Source organism: Balearica regulorum, chromosome 4, assembly GCF_011004875.1.
Source record: "Balearica regulorum gibbericeps isolate bBalReg1 chromosome 4, bBalReg1.pri, whole genome shotgun sequence".
NCBI lineage: Eukaryota > Metazoa > Chordata > Aves > Gruiformes > Gruidae > Balearica > Balearica regulorum.
Window position 1 is genome coordinate 4,039,882 of NC_046187.1, and position 18,626 is coordinate 4,058,507.

The 18,626-nt window shown below is 40.7% G+C and overlaps 1 protein-coding gene across 3 annotated transcripts in view; it reads right to left on the reverse strand.

Annotated features, from left to right (window-relative positions):
• LOC104635493 (bifunctional heparan sulfate N-deacetylase/N-sulfotransferase 4) overlaps positions 1–18,626 on the reverse strand; it is a 144,747-nt gene that overhangs the window by 92,622 nt on the left and 33,499 nt on the right. For all 3 annotated transcript variants that reach the window (XM_075751013.1, XM_075751015.1, XM_075751014.1), the window contains one exon: positions 5,822–6,580. The gene's annotated coding sequence lies outside the window, so the exon portion shown is untranslated. The remainder of the gene's footprint in view (positions 1–5,821; positions 6,581–18,626) is intronic.

Consider the following 18,626-nt stretch of genomic DNA (forward strand, 5'->3'; position numbering starts at 1 on the left):
TTTCAAAAGATCTGTTCTTTGTTTTGTCTAGATAAAGTTCAATTTAGAAATGCCACTAGTAGGATAAGGGTCCTACTTGGGAATTCAAGGGATTTTTTTTGTTGAGTCACGCTAAGCTCAGACACTGGAACTAGAACTAATACCATTAGAGCTCTGTGATAGAATAGCAAGGCTTTGATTAACCTGTTGTTTTCCTGGAAAAACTCTGCTCGTTGAACTATTGAGGAGGCATTAGCTTATTTTTGAAGGGGGGGGGGGTTAAAAAAAAAAATCCAAGCTGTTGTCAAAATCTTTCTGAATATACTGTCCTCACATCAGGGTGGAATTAGTCAAGTTTCTTTACATTCCTATTCTCTCCTATGGACTGGAGGCACAACTGCACTGTGTTTTCCGTTATGCATCCTGGAAGAGGAAATCCAGCCTGGGTATCTGGTTTATGGAAAGGGCTTACAAGCCAACAAAATGATGTCTCATGAGTTGACACAATGATACATTGTAATCCATAAAGATCTGGTTTAGACAATATATACACAGATAATTAATTTTCTGCCTGAAAGTAATATTTTTTCCCATGGAGGAGAAAGTTATTTTGGAGGTACTTTTAGTTAAAAATCTGAATATGCAGAATAACTGCTGCTGATTCATGCTGGCACGTGGATTTTGCTACCTCCAAAACTGATGAAGAGTTGGTTTTATGGGAGTCTGAGAGCGTCAAGTGTTTTGAGGCACGCACCGCTTGCTTTGCTTGTCATGTGGACAGTACGTACCACAGAGGCCTCCTGATCTTTAATTGGGACTTTTCAGGTAGAAATTATAGTAACACGCACCCCTGCGGGTAATTTGGAAATAGTAAGGTGTGGGGAAAGAAGGCTTGGTTGATGTTGTGTTAGAAGGCGAAGTTCCAGAATCACAGCTTTTCAGTTACTAATGAGATAGAGCGACCATTCCTCCTTCTTAAGGTCTATCAACTCAAAACAAACCTGGGCCCTCAGTTGCTAACAGTATTTACTGGCTTGTACAGCGCCCTGTGCAGTAAGGGATGGTACGCTGTGTGTGCGGGCATGGTTCCACCCTTAACAGCGCAAAGCGTATGGGGGTAGATTAATGAAACCACTTAAAATGGCACAACAGATACAGTCTACTGACTAGTAATGACTAAAAACGCCCTAGCCCACTATACCAGCTATTTAGGTAGGTAGAATGCAGGTAGTCTGGCAAAAGTATCAAGGCAGAAAGCCCTGCTTTTGTTTAAATTTAAAAAAAAAAAAGTATGAGAGCTTTAAAATCAAAAGTGATCAGAAAGTGTAATTTCTTACTCTGAAACCTAGACTCTACTGCATTTTCCTCTCATATCTAAAAAATTTCTCTGTGAATCACCAACCACCTGTCCTCCCCTCTGGTGGTATAAGGGGTGATAAATATCCCAGGGAGAGGGAATAAATTCAATGGATACCCTGAGGCTCTGGAAGTCGAGCTCTGGCCTTCTCCTTGCAAAATACGGTCCCATGCAAAAGGAAAGGATGTTGGATAAAACATCCCCTGAAACTAGAGCATAGAGGTGGGTGCATATTTCATGACACTGTTTTAACTTTCCAAACAGTCGCCTTTTTTATGGCCAGCAGCTACTATTAATTATTTATTAGAACACTTATTTATACACTAAAAGCTAAATGCAATCCTTTCAATGGAAGCCTGGCAGAGTGCGGGTTGAAATAAGTAGCTGTGGATAGTCCTTCAGGAGGATACATTTTGTGCACGGTTCTGCTCGGGGAAGAGCCCGTTCACATTATTCTGTCTGCTGTGTGTCTGATAATGATATATACGTATGGGAGATTAAAACCCAGCCATTAGTAAAGCTCTATAGCTGTAGATGCATCAGCCCCCAGCATTAGCCGTGCATGCATTTCTCAGAGCTCTCGCGGGCCGTGACGGGATGGCAGATGGTCCTCTCATCCCATGGCCGCGTAAGGACTAACTCTGAAGTTGTAAGATTGTCCTAGCAGAAATTCTGCAGCAGCAGCCTTGGGTGCACTCTGTAAGCTTAGCTATACTGTGGTCTGGGACAAATGCATCAGCAGCTGTACATGAACAGGTCTTAAATCGCTGTCTGCTTTGGGGCTGTGCTCCAGAATACCTTGTCTTAGCATGTTTTGGGGGAGGAAAGAAACTTGCGTGGTGGCCTCCATATGACATGAAGAAGCAGGGAAAACAAAGACTTCCCTAGGTCGTGAAAAGCAAAGCAGAGATTCAGCAGGTTTTCCCCTGGCCAAGCTAAGTAAGCCAAGTACAGTTGTGATTTCATCAGCTTCCAAGGAAGGACAGGGAATCCCTTTCTTTTTGCTGCTTGTCTCGTGAAAGAAGCCCACCCTGCCCTGGCTTCTACTTCTGTGTTTGCTCTGGCTCTGCAAAACCCATCCTTGGAGCAGAGAAGGGAGGATTAATTTGCTCTGCTTGCCTGTGCTTGGGGAAAGCAGTTGTGACCCTTCCTGCAGGCAGAGGGAAGGAAATAGGTTTAAATACTTCTCTGCTCCTTTCAGAATTGAGTTTAAATCATCTCATCGCAATACGTTACTTCTGGCGCCAATGTGTTTTCTTCATCAAATACTGACGTGGTTTCTACACTGTCGCGCTGTTGCCATGTGATTCTGGTGGCATTACTGTTTAGATAAAATATTATTAGTTTTCTATAGCAACTGTTAATTTCAGAAGAATCTGTGGTTTCATTGTAATTATTACTGACAGTAGTTGTAATAAATGTTTTGGATTGACGTGCATGGCTTTCATTTTCTTCCAGCACCTGATTTTTTTTTTTTATAGCTCAAACAGTTTTTCTACTTTAAATGTTGACATAGATGGAAAATAAATTCTGTATTTGTATCTAGCACTCTTCTGGGTGGCTTAATACTTCAGGAGGGGCATTGTTTTAACATCTCAATAAGAGAAGTAGACTTGTTGCTGTGATATGAGCATTCTTTAGTCTTTTTCAAAATGTGAGTCAGGACACTTTTTAACTCCATGCTCCAAGCAATTTCCAGCGCAGAGACCCTCCTTCTCCCATAGTCCAGCCCCTCTAATGGTCCTCAACTGTATCCCAAGCCTGAGAACAGGGGATCTACTAAACTGCCACCTTATACCATACTCCTTAATCCTTGCAAATGGTTTCAAACCCAGGTTCCCCTCACCTTGGGAAGTGTGGAGAGCCCTTGGCTCACCTTAAACTCAGTGCCCGGTTCCTGAACTGACTCTACAGGCTGGGGAAATTGCAGCTTTCTGCACAACTCTGAGTTATCCTTTCCTTCAGCCACCCAGGCCCCTGCTTGAGATGCTGTGCTGCTCTTAGTCCAGGGTTTGCTTTGTTCAGAAAAGCCCATTCTGCAGGTATGAAAAGCAGTTTCTTGGATGTATCCAAGAAAGCATTATGCATTTCATAAAGCATTATGAAAGCTTTATGAAGCAAACTCTTGATGGAAGCAAACACCGATGTATACATGCAGCTGAAGCTCAGCCAGCTTTATGGTCATAGAGGCAGTCAAATCAAAACTGTTTGTGGGTTAAATTGGAAAGATTTGGAACAGAAATTATCTTTTTTTTTTTTTTTTGGTAAGACATCATGATATTCTTTCTGTTATTGCTTGTAGAAAAATGAGAAACAAATCTTTTTCTGGTGGCATATGGTTACATGTAATTTTTTGTTTATCTAACTGAAAGCTCAGTCACAACTACTAGTAACTCATCAGCATTTTCTTTGATCAGTATTGCTCTGGGTTTGCAATACGTGGCCATGTTTTCCTTAAAGTATCTCATTGTACCTCTGAGTTCCTGTACTGTAAGCCTTCCAAAAAAAAAAAAAAAACCCAACCCCAAACTCTTTACTATTAGCATATTTTTCTCCCACTCATACTGAATGATAGTTGAACTCTAGATAAGCTCATGATTCCCTACATGCTGCCACATCAGCTAGGCTTGATCAGTGCCATTACAAAGAGCAATATAGCAGATATCACAACTCTAAACATCCATAAAGTTTTAATAGGACTTCCAGAACTTTATAGTGTGAGTTAACAGGGTGTTCAGACTGAAATGGAAGTATATGTAGGGGCATATATATGTGTGTGTGCGTACAAGTGCTCAGTCACTCAAGCATCCTTCTCTCTGCTTCAATCTAACCCTTTGGATTTGATTTACTCAAATAAAATGAAAGTTAGAGGAGCATTTCTCCAGCCTCACAGAAAACAGCGGTGTCAACAAGACATTAAGATACTCCCGCTTTCATTTCTGAGGCTTTTAGACACTAGGCGTTTATTATGAATCAAAAAAAAGGGCTATGTTGTGAGGAAATGGTACAAAAACTAATATATGATCTTAACCTTCTGCACAGAGCAATGTCATTAGGAACATCTAATCTAATTGAGCAGATCATATTCTCTGAATTGATAAGATTCAGAAGAACACTGGAAGCCAAGAATTTCCTTAGTTAAATGTGACTTGGCATCCCCCCGTCCCCCCCCCCCCCCCCGCCTTCCTTCGAGCAGCATTTCAGAAAGCGAGTCAGACAGTGCAGCTTGGCTGATGGTAAAACGTGCATGATGAAAGCACGCAGACATGATGGGGCAAGGCAGGGAAGCACCTGGCAATGTTGCCAACTATTCCAACTTTACGAACAAGGAGATTCTGCTATTATTCCCCAAGCTGAACATCTTATAGCAGGAGGATCATAATTAAAAACTACTGAAGGAATGGAGTGAAAATTATTCTTTCTCTTTCTATCTTTTGCTCTGATAACATTCAGAGGTAGAAAGGGTAGAATAACCTGCTAAATGGGGTAGGCCAGATTCTGCAGCATTTATTCACAGGGAGGGAGGGTTCAATCCATGTGATTAAGAGCTGCAGAAGTAAGTAAAAAATGATATGGTAAATTCCCTGGGGAAAAGAGAACTTAATGAGTGTGGGTTTTGTACGTATGTGTGGTTACATTAGTGTAATGCTTGTAGGAAGAGACTTGTTCTCCTCTAAACATTTCTCCTTTGAGTGTTTATTCCCAGCAGCAATGACTTGGAGCTGGCGTGTCAGCTATAAGATAAAACCACCGGGCTGCTGCTGTGCTCTGACTCTGTGGTCATCTGAAGAGCAAACACTGATTTCTTCAGGTTACCTCTTACTACCTGAAATAATCCTTGCTTCCACACTACGAATGATCTTGCTGTTTTAAACAAATAAAATGTTGCTGATAGATGTTGTTTGGGTATCAAAATTGCTGGAAGAGAGCAGATCTGCAGGTCTAGGCTTCCTCACAGTACAATTACTCTTGCTTTAAATACTGCATGTTTACTATATAGCCATGGAAAGCTTTCACATTGTCATTTTAATATACTAGTTTTGCTTAACTTTGCTAGATATAGCAAATAAAATCAAAGTATATGGAGTAGACTAAAGAAGAATTGCAACCTCATACCCTTTTTTCCTCACATAACTTACCATGCTTTAACTTCTGTGGTCTTTCATATATTTAGTCAGACAACCGTTTCCCCTCGGAGGGCGCGCGTCCGTTTACATCGAGGGCACTTGCATGCAAACATGGCAAAGACTATCTCAAACTTTCAAATAATTCTTTGAATGCCAGGCTCTAGGCAGCATTCTGAAGTACTTAGTATACATAATTAGGTTATAGGCAGACCATTTTACACCCGGTGTGAATATTATACCTGCTCAGGAACTGTTTTCTCGTCTCTGAGTACAGGCACCGTCTATATAGTCATATGAATATATGCCCAGAAGTATAGGCTAATGTAGCAATATGTGCAGAAGCTGAACAATAGCTTACCTAGAGAAGAATTTCTCTTCCTAGCGTGCAGGAAAGAGACATCTGCTATTCAAATCTCTTCACATGGCTCCAGGTAAACTAGGGAGAGTTTTCAATTGATAGCAGCTGTCTGAGCAGCATCCCGGGAAGGTTCCTCTTGCTCCAGCCCCAGTAACTGAACTCTACCGGCACAGTCACATCTCATTTATACACAGACTGTCCTTTTCAAAACAAGCAGCCAGCTGGAATGATTCAAACCTCTGTTCAGCACACCGTTAAAAATGCAGCTTCCTTCTTGGACATGGGGATTACACCGGGGAGCAGCCAGGCTACAGCAAAAAGGCTGCGAGAACTATTTAATCACCCGAATACCAGCTGCTCCTGTTACTACTGCCGGTGCTGCCGCCGTGTCTCCTGTTTGCTGTAGTCAGCCTCCCTCTCCCTCATATCTACAAGAGTATCGAGGCGGCTTTGCAGGGTGGTGATTGGCAGAAGCGGCCAATTCCTCCAGCTAATCAACCCCCAGACTTTCAAGGACTCGGAGCTGCTCTGATGTCATTCCAGCCGAGGGGGGATGCTTCACACGAGGACGCAGCGACAGAGGCTAATTCGGAGATGAGCTGCATTCCTCTCCCACCGCCGTGATTGATTAGATGCTCCGGGAGGATTTGCATAATCTGTCATTGTGCAGTTGGACCACCTCCCCTCCTGCCCAAAATGCGGGAGGAAAATACCACTTGCAGCTTCTGATTTTTACACCTGGAGTTCGCAACTGGAAGCCTGGGGAAAAAGGAAAAGTTGAGAGAGTCATTTTTCCAGCAGGAGAATGCTTGAGTCCCCAGCTCCCTGCACCATCCCCAGATGCTAAGGGAGGCTCAAGAAAATCACAGTACCAGAAGACTTTTTGGTTCCTGCTCTTGTTAGATGACTGGTAAGATCACCTGGTACAACAAAAGGTTGTTTCTAATGCAACAGCGTAGCATGACCCAAGCCAAGCAGGGGTTATCCAGCAAGCTGGTTACAAAAGATCTCACTGATACCACCTCTGGGTGGATACCAGCAAATGTGTGGTGCTCAGAGGTGCAAGGTATTTTCTCACTGTATGTGACACAAATTCCACCTATTTGTTGCATAATTTCTTATTAAAATCCTTTATCTCATCCAGCTAGAGATGAAACCTACCTCTATAGCCAAGAAACGTGATTGTTATGCGACTTTAAATTATATTACAGAGGAAAACCTAAACACTTTCTATATTAAAAAAATTAGATTTTATACCAATCTAATTTTCAATTTTTGCCAGCTTGACACCTTTCACTCCAAAACCGTTCTTTGTACGATACACCTTGGAATTGAAATTCAGCCAATTCTGTGCAGCAAATGTGAGGAGAAAATAGTTTTGTTCAAGGAGACTGGAACAAACCCATTCTGAGATGATGAATGATGCTGTAAACTCAGATTTGAATCATAGGAGGGTCAGCTCAACCTTTCGTGTTTCCAAAATAGTGTCAATAAATGGTGTTCCGTGCAGTTTACCATTTACATCCTTCAGCTGGGACCTTCGGCATGAAGAGCTATTTGCTCTCTGCGAATATCCAAGTTTCAAAGATGGTAGATATTCCTAACTGGGGACTAATTTATTCCTTCTGGCTAAATTAGAAACTGAGGGAAAATTAAAATTCAAAGTATGTCTGAGTCATTTCCTGCAAGTTCTAATTACAAAGAGCTTGCTGAGGGTCTTTTGAAAAATGTCTTACACCTATGGCTGGCTCTAGGTTTGAGATTTGTGTTCCAAAGGTTGTCGCAAAGGTAGGGTGTGGGGTTCCCGCCGCAGCTGGGTGGTGAGCGGGTGCCTCTCTGCATCCTGTGTGAACATCGGAACTTAAGTCAGGCTGTAAACTAAAACCTCCAAATCAAGAGAGGGAGTCTCTTCCCGACATAAGGAACACTTCTGGTGCAACTGGTCAAAACCCACAAAAAATGCGAGAGCTTCCTATTACTAATCTGATGGTATGAAAAGAAAAAAAAAAAAAAAAAATCCCGTTGTTTTGTTCTTCTTTCTACTCGTACACTTGACTCCCAGCTGTGCTTCAAGCACTGGAGACGTCCCTGTGAGCGGAAGGGTTTGGCCGCGGGGTGCGAGCGTGCCACGGGACGGCTCTCGGCTGCCACCAGATGTGGTGGGAGCAGCGGTCTGCCCCTTTGAAGCGGCTGCCGCAGATGTTCCCGGGGCGGGCCAGCAGCCAAGTGGTTACGCATACCGTTGAGAGTGTATTTTAATTCAGATGCTAAAGTCACTCTTTGAACTTAAATCCTTGGCTTAAGACCGTGCCACGCTAGATGAATTCAACATGAAGAAGCACGGCTGTTGATTTGTGCTGCCTCGATAGCTGTTTGCTTTGCTAGCAATTCATTTTAAGTGGAGGATCAGGCAACTTACTATGCCAGGGTCTGCCCTTATTAGAAATGTGAGGAAACCAGTTGGCAGAATTGCTCCAACTCTCTTTATGTAACAAAAAGAGCACGCCAACCCTTGGGAAAAAGACAGTGCAATTTGAATTTTTCACTTCCCTCTCCTTTGGGTAGTAGCGAGAATTGAACTTTTCTTGCTTGGACACAAATGCACTTGAGTTACCTAGAATGTCCTTCCAGTCATGATATTATTCTCACGCTCTGTTTTAGGGAAAAATATGCATAAAAGAAAATAGGAGACGCAAGAAACAGTAATGAAGTATGGATGGAGGGAAACAGTAAAAAAAGGGAAATTCTAGCAATAAAACATCATGTTAATGAGGTACCGCATTTATGTTGAAAACCTTGCCACAGGATGTGTGTTTTTTTCTGGATCTTACCTGAAGCATGGATTTTGTATTAGCTGGTGGAAATTCTGTATTAGTTAATGCTTGTGTGATTTATTTTCCCCCTCGTACAGGTAGGCAATCACAACTGCCTGCTCCTCCTACTTCAGGAGGGCAAAAGTTACAGATGAAACCTACCAGTACTTTGCCCAACACGAGTATTACCTTTCCAAAACATGAGTTGTTGGGTTTATAACTGTGGGTTGGTTGGGAGGTTTTGTTGTTGTTTTGTTGTCTTGTTTGTCTTTTCTTTTTGTGGGGGTTTTTTGTTTGGTTGTTTTTGTGGTTTTTTTTTCTTCAAACTCCCTAGTACAAGTAAGCGTTGCTTTGTTCTGTCCAAATTTTCTTGGAGCTTACGCACGTTACAAGACATACAAATGTTTTACTTTCTAAACCTAGTGCTTTCCCAGAGACACTCTGCTTAGCACTGTGTAAGTTAACAAGACTTTGAATCAGATTAATTTTTTTAAAGGGGCATCTGTGTTTACGCTAAAGGCAACTGCTGAAAATTCAGCATCCTTCTCCTATTTAGATGCTTAAATCCAGACTCTGATGCTCATAGTTATCTCTTCTAATTACCATGCTCTCACTACAATGTCTGTGCACCTATTTTTAATGTATTTATCTTCACAGCACATGATCAGGTAGAAAAACACAATTCCTGCAGTTCTGTGCTCAGAACCATGATACACAGCAAGCAAATACTTTCAGAAATGAATACATATAATCTATGGTATCTCCCTGATTCATTCTTCTAGACTATTTGAAAACTTTTGCTGAAATATTTGGACTGATGTTTTGTTGTTGTTATGCAGAGCTTTTGTTTTCTCTGACTGCCTCCGCTTTTCTCACCTGTTATTAGAGTGCTTTGATGACACTTTAATAGGTATTCCTTACTTCTCCTCCCAAAAACTACCTTGTGGCATGAAGGCCACGCTTCAAAATCAAGTTGACGACAATACATATAACTGTCTCTTTCAGCGAAAGGCACCTTTATGGTCTTTATTGAAAGAAAGATGGCTTTTGACACATAAGTTCATAATGAGTTTAAAAGAACAAAAAATGACTATTGCTGAAAGGACCAGCTTTTTCTTAAGCTGTGGAGACTTCTTATGAACTTCCCCATAATTAAACAACAGTGTGTCTTTTATTAAACACACAGAGCAGTTCCTCAGCTGGTGTAAAGTGTTGAAAAATCCATTGATTCCAGAGGAACTATGACAACTTACAAGAGTTATAGATTAGTCTCTAATTCTCTAGCAGCTCCTCAAGATACGCAGAACTTAATTACACTCACATCAAAAGTGCAAGAAACATAAAGGCATAGCATAATGTGCTTTTTTTAGAGTATTCAAATATATATTTCATTAAGAAAAGTCTGTTTGGGTTTTTTTGATGTCTAAATAAGCTGTTAGGTTTTTTAACCTGAATATTTGGCTCTGAATCAAAATCTAGTAGGGGTTTTATATGCTCAGAAATGTAGGGATGAAATATAGATACACTTGGAGCTGAGTTTCATGCATCACAACTCAGCTAAGGCATTCATGTCTTCTACTGAAAGTGCCTGCCTTGTCACGGGTTATTCTTATTTCCCACATGACAGTGGAGAATAAGCTGCTAGTAGTCCACTTAAGCATGAAGTACTGATTTGAAACATCAGCAGCAAAAATAATGCAAAATCCTACAAGCAAAATAATAAAAAAAAATTGCAAAAAATATGAACTAGATTCTCTGACTGGTGACTTTCCATAGCTATGTGGTTTTTATTCAGCTTCTGTTCTCCCCCCGTTTATGGGTGGACACACTTCTTCAAATGATAAAGGCAAATCAGCGCATACCAGTTCTGTAATCACCTTTATCTTAAACTTTTATTCCTTTGCAAAATAACTTTGATATCCTAGTGTGTTTTTGTTCCTGTGAGGCTTTGGATTTATTGGTTTCAGAGAGTGTGTTGATATAAACTAATGTTGAAATATCTGTTAAACCAACATACATACATTAACATCTAGCATTAGAGCTGCTCCACATCTCCCTAATTATTATTTTATGTCTTAAGTGCTTACTCAACTATAAAAATATAAACTCTGGTCTTTTAAGTACTGTTATCAAGATACTATCAAAGCAAAAAATGAGCTTGTTCTGCTCTTCTTAATCCACAGTCTGATCTGTGTCACCACTTCCTGAGGTATCAGCTCACTTTGAGAGAAGACTTGGTTCATGTTGTGTGAGAGAGAAGCATGTCTTTCTGTACCTAGAAAGCCTTTTGGGCTCTTTCCCACAATTTTCCTTCCAGAATCCTTCCTGGGTTCAGCTTTGGCATAAAGTCAGCAGAAAGCTCCTGGAAAGTAAATGGGGATAGGACTGGAGCTTAGAAAGAAAAGAGCTTTTTCCTAATCCATGCTTTCATGCAGCGGGAGAGGCTGAAGCACCGGAGAGGGTTTATGTTCTGCTCAGCCCCCTTGTGATTTGTGTTTGCACCTGTACCACCTTAGCAATGCACAGGAGCTGCTTCTCATTTGGTCTGTTTTCATGAAGACTGTTCTTGTGACCTCCCTACTGATAAGCGAGTCAATCTATATTTGTGAATCCTCACAAAAACTAGACTAAAAGCAAGTCCAATTCACCCAACGACTGCCTCGCTCAGAAAAGCTTGCTGCTTCTGTAGCTACCTCCACTGCATTGAAAGCTGTTGCAAATATGGACATTTGTTGGTCTAGAAACTCTGGTAGTGCTCCCATTTCCCCTTTCTGTGGAAGTATGAAGAATTATTAACTGTATTTCTTTCTCCTGTGTGACTCACAAAGGTTATCCTTTGTCAGAAATGGTCACATAGTTTTTCTCATCCCCAGCACAGCAAACAGCAGAAGTGTTGTCATCCCATTGTGCATCAGCTGTGGTGCAGTTCTCCAGCGCCCGCTCAGAGGCCAGGTTCAGGCTGGGGAAGTGACTTATTTTAATGGGTAACGTGTTTTGTACAGCATTGCTTTACAGCAGCTTGAGGAACTCCTTGCGAGAAGACTGTGTAGTACCCTTCTTTTCTCCAACATGAACTTTAGCAGATCTATTTACCAGCTCCTGATGATCTCCAGATAGCCCACCACGATTTGCACTGATTTGTGATTTCCGTGAAATGGAAAGAATCCCCCTTGATTTGCAGAGTACGCGCTGCAATGAGGAACAGGCAAAAAATGACCAATTCTGCTCTGCCTCCAGCAAGGGAAGAGGCCAACCCAAGGGACCAGGCAACGGTGCTGGTGTGGAGGGACTCGTCCCTGCTGCACCGCTCTTCTGCTGAGGTCTGTTAAGTCTTTTCTGCGTCCTCCCAGTCCAAACTTAGTGGGGCTATTTTTGGAAAAAATTAAACGAAGAGAGGAAAGCAGAATGTGCTTGAAGGAAAGGTCTGTAACTTGGCCATTGGGGAGTAATATACGTACACGTCTCTCCTCTCCCCTTGCGTTTTCAGGAGCAATTAGCTAGCAAATTATGGTATTATTTTGGGAAAGAAAGAGGTAATTCATTCTTGCTGCTCTATCACAACACTTGGGACCCTGAGAACAATTATCTCTGTATAATATCAACATTTGGTTGTCATGTGCCAGCTGCATATCTGAGCCTTGGTGGCTTTCGAAGTAAAGAGAGAGTAATGGGATTGTATCACTGTGCTATGTTGTTTTCCTGATGGATAAATCAGCAAGCCAGTACTTTTGAGGATCCAATGGTTAACAGCTCATCCAAGAAAATAAACAGTACAAATAGTGAAGTTGTAGTAGGGCTGGTAAAATGCGTACAGGAAGGTGGCCTCTAATAAAGAGGAATCCAAACCGACTGTTGGCAAGGCCATTATCACAAAGAACATCATCCATAAAACTAAGTGATAGCATACAGATCTTAAAGCTCAGCATTTCTTCCTTGATTATTAAAACTTAAGAAGCTTGAACTCTTGGTTTAATGTATTAAGTGATTTTAAAAAATTTTTTTTTTTAGTTATTCAAACTGTGGAATGATTCATAAAGTAGCTTAATTAGACCATAGCTCCAATGGGAGTCCCCTTTAACATGTCTACAGAGGCTCTTTAAATACTCTAATCCATTTCTGAATAAAAGGTGAAACCAGGAATGATATTTTCAAAGGAGAAACTACAAAGAGCATTTATCTTTCTCTTTTTACTTTTCTGTCCTTGCGATCTAGATATCAAGCTTCCATTACATTCTAAGGATGACTATTTTTCTAGGTTAGCTCTCACAAGTGTAGCTTTTTATATACCCTAATTTAAAACTTAAAAAAATCTGCAAAGTGAAAAATCCATTACTCGACCATTTTCAAACTGGTATTCTAGCAGTACGGTAATAAATGGATCCTGTTGTACAGAGTGCTTTGTTTCACCTCTTAGAAAATTTCTTTTATTTTAGATAATCCCGTTATCATTTGTTTTCTGCTTCATCTAGTCCTACAGGAGGAGGCCTTGTGCTTATGAGCTACTTCTGCTAATGCTCCAGCTAGCGTGGGAAATCTTCATGTTAAACAAAGCCTTTGTAAATCAGTTTCTGTTCTCTCCTGTGCCCTTCTCCTTTGCAAATTGCCACTGCTCTGAAGCAGGTCCATGGTACTTAAAGGGAAGACCAAGTCCCTCCAAGTAAATTGATTTGCTCCTAGTGATTACTGGGTACATGAATGTTCTCCACTTGAAAGGTCTCCAGAATGTGTTTTGTTCTAAGGAATTGTGTTTGTCTTTAGGTGTGTGAACACGTTTGTCTCCCTACGATGAGTACCTCTGTTAGCTTCAGTGGGATTAATTGTGCAAGTAAAATAAGTACTCCGGGTCCAACGTTTGTAGGGGTTTTTTTGTTACGATAAGTGCGAGCTGTTCATTACCAGAACACTTTCGGTATCATAACTTTCAAAACTATGCCGGGATTTTGGCAGCCTCTCTAGCCTGACAGAAGCTCTAGCTTACGCTGGTACGCATTTGGAGTGCTCTCTTCGTTTCTCTCGTGGGCCACAACGTGGTATGCTGAACCGCACCGCTTTACAAAAGCCATCCCAAACCATGAAACGTGACACATCACACTAAAGTGGGAAGGTGGATGTATTCCCTCTGAGGTCTATTTTTAGATTGATGCAACTATGCTGCGTCTCAACATTAAAACACTTGGGTTCAACAAAAGGGATGCTAACATACTTCAAGAAATTGTAGTCTGACAAAGGAAATCAAGATCATGATTTTATATTTACATTGCACTGACGTTCTCTAGAAATATGAAATCTCTCTGCAATATCCGTAAGGAGAATAGTTAATAAGCTAAAGAAATGCTTTTAATGTCTAACTGCTATTGATTCATTTTTTCTTGAGGTAGGAATTACAGACTTTCAGCATTGCTCTCAAGAAATCAGGAGGGCAGCAGAAGGAATGTGGGTTTTTTTGAATACGCAGTACAGATCAGCCTGAACAATGCACAGTGATCATCATTCTTCAAACAATCATTTTTGGACTCAGATTCCTTTTAACAATGTATTTTGCTCATGGGAAGGAAATAAAGGTGACTTAATTAAAATGATCCAAGAAAAACATGGGTGGAGTAATCAAAAGTGAGAGCACTCCAAGTGAATAAACTCTTGATACTTGACTTAACCATTATACTCCTTTATCATGCTCATTCCTTCTCTTCTCATGCACTCATGCCCAACAGGTTACATTTGACAGTATCTGTTTCTATCTGTAATGATGCTTTGGAGTCGCTTCTCTGAAGACTCTGAAGGCACTTTAGAAATAATATTCAATATTTATATCACTGATGTGACTACTCAGTTGTGTACATTTTGGTTTCAGTTTGGTTTGTGTTTTTGTGGTGCTTTTTTTTTTTTTAAACATGGCAGAAAGGCATACACATTTTGAGCAGTGACTCTGTGAACTGAAATTATCATATAAAAGCTAAACACCAGTAATAGATATATTTGTTACAATATGAAATGTAGGCTTGAAAGGAATAGATTAAATAATGAGAGGGTAATAGGCTGATTTTCCTGATGGCATAAAGCTTTTACGTTAAAAAGAAAAGCATTTTAAGAAAGTAGACATTATACTAAAAAAATTAATAAGACAAAAGACCAGCGGCATGCTTTTTTCAAATCGGTTACATCTCGTGCTCCCATAGAGGGCAATATTGTATAAAAGATAGCTGTAAGCCATGTATTAGGGATCTGCCAATTCATCTGTGCTAATATGCTTTAAGGAAAATTGCTGTTACAATAAATTTGATGCTGCATTTCCCTTCAGTCCGGCTATGACTAATACACACAATAACGTACACCAAACCACATAACAGAACCTCATTAAAGGTGAAGGAAATTAATTTTGTAGATTACCTAATTGTAGGTTCTAATGGAAAAACTGTCACATTTTGGCTTACAATTTTCTGTTCAGTAACTAAGTCACAGTAAGTGCTCTCTTTTATTCAAGCTGTTTGAACAAACCCGTAAGAAAAAGGACACAGGTTTGTGTTGTCAGTCATGGGAATAGGATTTGTAGAGAGATCTGTCTTGGGTGCAGTGAAATCATCTGCATTTCTATATTGTATCTGATATTTTTTTCCTGTGGAATGCATGGGTGAACTTATCATAATGCTTTAATTTACTCTTGTGCTTCTCTGATTTTGATGTGTTGTCAGCACAGGGCCCTGGACTTCATTCTTTCTCAGCCTCCTGGGTAGTTGAAGCATGGAAAGATCCATGCCCCTTTAAAATAACCTCAGATATCAAATTTCTCTCCTATCCTGATTTACCTGTCTCATGAGCACTACTGTAAAGTTGCGTCACAATAAGTTGTTTGCGTGGTCTATGCTGGACATAAGTGAGGGTATGGGGGTCCAAGTTCATGTATAGTGATTGGAAAGAGGCGAGGTCCCCTTTAGGGGAGTGGGAACCTCATAGTTATATGTCTACAGTTAAAAAGTAGTAAGTGTCCCTAGCGTTTCAGGTAATATTGTTTCAGGCAATGACAATAAGATACATATGAAGAAATATCCTTTACAAATGTCCTTAAGTGATTCAGTTGGATTGGAGTTGACTGATTAAGCCTCAAGAGGTGATAAGTTCCCAGATTTCGACTGAAATCAGATTGGTTGATGTATTGATGAAGGTCTCCTGAATTAAACAGTAATAATTATTGCGCTGAATAGTATACTGTTCACTTTCAAACCTCCATTAAAAATTAAGTTCGTTTAATGAGAAATATTGGCTTTAAAACTTAGAGGATATATTCTTTCAATTCACCGCACTTGACTGACTTTAGGCAGAAAATGAGATGTCTTCTCTGAAATGAGTGTAGGTCACTTACAGCCAGGATTCTGTATTTTTATTAATGTTCGCATGTAGCGCTTTCTAAGAGTAAAACCGCTGGCTGAGTCTAACGCCTGAGGTGAGTATACCTCACTTCGAGGTCCTTTGATCATCCGGAAAGAAAAGCCTGCTGGAGTTTGCTGGGTTGCTTCCCCATCTCTGCTCATGAGTTTGCTTGCAGTTGAGCTCACAGCATATGTGTGCTGTATTAAGTACTGTGATGGATACATTCTGTTTTAATGTATGTTCCAGTAGCGATACTAATGACAAGCCCCACTGTAAGTGCTATGCTCAACCCTGGAGCTCAGTTAGTGAGGCTTAAGTCTGTGCACCGCTTGTTTCTAAACTGTTTACCAATGTAAGTGGTCCAGTGAGGTTTACAGTAGTTTCTTGTCGCTGTCATCTCAGAAATCTTGATGGAGTAGGAAAGAAAAGCAACCAACAGGAACAGATACAAAAGTAGTTCTTCTGCCCATTGCATATGTTTCACTGCCCCTATAGGGATGTGAAGCCTCTTTCCATCTGCCAAAGAACCGCAGCAAAACAAAGAACAGAAAATGTATTTGGGCATCTACGGTATGGTCTGGCTGGATGCCATAGGTCACTGAAGATGGACAGAAGGTGCAGCCTGAACACAGAACACTGCATGAGAATTGACTGTCAAGAGGTAGAGCTCATTGGGGACGGTGTGGTCGTCAGGTAGGACACTCCACATGACGTCGGGATACAGAGGCACTGTCAGGGGCGAGAGCAGTCTACTGACAAATGCAGGGAGAGCAGCAAGTCCGATGTAACTTGCACCAGAAAAGCTAAAAGGGATGCTCTATTCAATAAATACTAATGGTGTTTAGTGCCGTTAGTGCTAACGCAGTGAATAAAAGAGATGCTAAGATGTCTACTTTTTTTTAAATCAGAATGCATATGTTAGTAAATTTTAGCTAATCCAGCTAGTAATTTTCCCAAGCCGAATTTAATTTTATAAATAAATAAATAAATCTTATAGTATCTCCAGCTTTAACTGCAGAACAACTACTGGCTCTAATACACTTGTGAAAGAAAAAAACATAAATACTTCACATTTTTTAAAAGCATATTACTCCATAATCAATAATTCTCCAATTCTGTTGTTATTTTTATTGTTGTTATTTTACCATTAATAAGTCATCAGTAATGACATTCCAACGCAAAATGTATATGGAGAATAAAGATGTGTCAATAGCATGTACTGAAAAATTACATAAGTCATAAATAAGAGCACTAATTATGGCGGTGGATCTATCTCCCATTAGATATGAACGAGGTGTGGAGTGAGGATATTAGTATTTTCTTCAGAGCTCTGCTCTGCATAACTATAGCCAATTTGCATAACTTCTGGGCTTTGGATAATCTCGCTGTAACATGGACATAAGAATTTTAGGTCCATTGTAAAGCTCCATAATGTTAAAGGCTTTGCACCGCTTGGTGTGAAATGTTATAGCACTACTTCTGTAACAACTGAAATACTGCCAACAGAATTACAGTTGGAAGAGGAAAACTTAGAGAGATTGGGTTAATAACGGAAAACTACATAGTGAAGTGCATCCTATAAGTTCAGTCATGCAAAAGTTTCACTGAAGTTGTAAGTAGGTTTTTTTAAGTCATGGCATTTTGCAACGATGGGGTAGAAATCTCTTTAAGGATTTCCCATTTTGACTTGCTTTTCATGGAAAATCAGGATTGGTAAAATTGGAGACAAAGTGTAATATTTGTATTTATGGTATAAGAATAAGGAATTATTTTCATTCCGCACAAGTCTGAAGGCAAAAACTCATTTGGGGGTATTTCAGAAGCTCTCCGTCCTGCCTTGTGGCCCCACCAGAAGACCACCACCACCGGTCCCCCCACCCTTGCGTTGCAGGTCTGGCCCCACTGGCACAGGGGACACTGGGGCGTGATCACCCCGGGGCAGGGGGTCCTCAGCATCCTTCGCCCCAGCTGGGACCCTGCGGGTGGTAGGGAAATTGGACAGGGTCAAGTACAGCAAGCTGTCAGCTCTTCACCCTCTCATCCAAAATGCTGGTGGTTGGAAGCCCTCCAGGTCATAGATGAGGGAAGCCATCATGTTAACAACCAGGAGGTCTGTTCAGTCATTTCCTCCCTTTTTATCCTAATCTTTGCCTTTCACAGGCACTGCAATATGTCTGACAGAGATCCAGCTTCCGTGAACACGTTCCTTCCGCTTCACGCGTTCCCACGTCAACAAGGAGCACAGAAGTGGCCGAAAATCACATAATTTGAATACAGATACATGGGAATACTGTAAATGTATTGGAAACAAGCCAATATAATTGCAAAATCTGCAATGGCATGTTTGGAACTATTATTTTTCTAGTATAGGTTTAGAGGCCTTCTGGTGTATGTTTGGGAGGCTGACAGCTTGGAAGGGAGAACAGGTGAAAATACAGATAAACCTGAGCAAAAGATCACTTGTAATTAACTGCAGTGTAGGGATAGTGAGATTCCAGTTTGGTAGAAATCGTTTCATTTCAGGATAAATCACAGTTTGAGGGTGTACGTGGTGCGGTATACTTTCTACGATTCAAAGATCTTTTGTGTCTGTTACAGTTAATATATCAGCAGGAAAAATTACCCTA